General features: G+C 38.3%; 1 pseudogene; it reads right to left on the bottom strand.

Moving 5' to 3' along the window:
- Positions 1-216: 216 nt before the first annotated feature.
- Positions 217-1032, bottom strand: LOC112941491 (uncharacterized tatC-like protein ymf16; annotated as a pseudogene).
- Positions 1033-2285: the final 1253 nt, after the last annotated feature.

Here is a 2285-nt window from a genome sequence, read left to right as displayed (position 1 = left end):
CTTACCAGTCTGCCTCCTTTCTCTTAATGAAATATATCAATGCCGGAGCTCCAGCCTTTCTTGCGTTCTTCACCGGTGCTCGCCAGGTGTATCACTCATCCCACTCCCTACGAAGCGGTCAGGAGTCTTCTTGTGTGTTATAATCTTTAAGGGAATGAAGCACATATGTTGGTTGAGAATTGCTCGGAAATTCATTTATAATGACTTTGCCAGGTTCTAGGGAGGCTCATCTTCTTTTTTATCGATCGAGTCGTTTTCCCTCATTCCACTTGTCCATACCTCACAAACTTGTACAATCGATGCCACAAAGATAACCAACTCTATTATAAAAGAAATAAGGAAAGGACGACAATTTGGCACCAGATATCCGAAGGTGTGGAAAGAGCAGATGTGAGAAGCAAAAAAACCATAAAAAATGATGATAGTTTGTGGAGGTTTCTAAAGAAAGACCCCTTGGTTTTGGCAAACTGATCACAATTACAGGTACATGGGAGCATACCGATGGAATGAACAAAATATGAACAGTTAACATAATATGGTCATAGATCTTAGGTTGTAACTTGATCATTAGCGAATTTGTTGATGTTGCACCCATGAAGTATGAAAAGTGCCAAACATTGGAAAATACCCAAGGAGGAGTTAGGAATAGGAACAAGGAGAAGCAAGAACAACTTAAATGGAGGAACCGATTGTGTTTCGTCCTTTATTCCCCATAGCAACTGGGGATCAAAAAGCACCGAATATGAAGGCCTCCGTAACATATGTCGGGAACGTGTCCGTTGATTGTGTATGAACAAAATACGAATCCAAAGTCAGGGTAAGAAAGGGTTTAACTAATGGGGATATTAACTCTTTTAGGAACCAATAACGTGTAAACCATGTCAAACCAAGACCAATCAATACCCAAATGGAACAGATTTGAACTTCTCCTAGAATACTTTCCGGTGCGAAATGAAATTCATAGGATATATATGAGTAATTCAAAGGAGAAATAGAAATATTTGATAGGATTCGATTCATTTTAGTAATGAACAAAACTAATAGGATTGATTATGTATAAGAACTGAATCACTACACGAATCAGAACTGAATCACTACACAAATCAGAACTTGAAACAATGAAAAAATAATGTTATGGGGCTTCCCATTCGAGAAGAAAAAGTTTTTCACTTAGAGAGGCATTTTCTTCTCTTAGAAAAGCATTCCTTCTCTCAAGGGATTTCCATAACTCAACTAACTTTTTGCAATGGCGCATTTCCAATTGGACTCGGTGCTTTTATTTTAAAAAGCTCTGGGAATGCTCTACCTGGGTCCTTTTGACATCCGCATAGAATGGGGATTCTTCCCTGCCCCCACACAAGCTTTTCAAGACCTGGCATAGAGCCAGGTTATTGAATTCAAAGATTCAAGGTTTATCCTCAATATGGGATCTAGGTCCTGTGGATCAATGAAGAATTGGGGATCCTCCCGACCATAATAAATTAGTTGATAGAGAGAGGAAATACAGTCACAAGTTGAAAAACAAAACTCTATTTCTAGGAAATTGCGCACCATGACCTCGTACTCCCTGGGTGAAAGTTCATGGGTTTGTAGACCTTGTCGTACGAATTCCACCCATTCAAGGTCCTTATCAGGTTGATTTATATAGTGGTACAGGATTAGGATCTCGGATGGAACAATACCAAACAGGGAATGGAGTAGAATCCCATCAAAGACGTGATGATAGATCTTATATAAAAAATCAATAAGAATAAAAGATATATAAAAATTTTAGAATAGAAAGAGCCCACCGTAACTTGGGCCTAGTTATATAATAGAAATCAACTTTTACTTGCATATCTAAAGGGAGGTAGAACCTCAGAAGAATGAGCAAAAGGCATGACCAGAAGAATTGTGTGAAATAAGTGAATTTATCCAGTTGAGGTTGACTGATTGAGACAAAAACATTCCCTCAATAAAACTTCACACAGTCAAGCTTGTAAGAGTAGTGAAGAGGTATAGATTTAGTTGATTGTTTACAAACGGAAAGCATGGGAGAAAGGAGAAAGTTTTAAAGCTCGCTGACTAGGGTTGGCAGCAAAATTCAGTCTTCAAGACCCCATAACATAATAAAGTCGTGGACTGCATAAGACTTTTTAGAGATAGGGGCGAATTTCTTGTGGTAGTAATTGTGAATGACCAAGTAGGGGGCGGCAGCTAAAGAGGTAGCGAGACTGACCGCAATTTCAGAAATATATTGACTTTCTTTCATTATTTTTTATTGAAAGTGAAAGTCATTTCGTTTA

Source organism: Solanum lycopersicum, chromosome 5, assembly GCF_036512215.1.
Source record: "Solanum lycopersicum chromosome 5, SLM_r2.1".
Lineage (NCBI taxonomy): Eukaryota > Viridiplantae > Streptophyta > Magnoliopsida > Solanales > Solanaceae > Solanum > Solanum lycopersicum.
The sequence above is the reverse complement of the archived record's forward strand: the minus strand, read 5'-3'. Positions and strand labels throughout refer to the sequence as shown.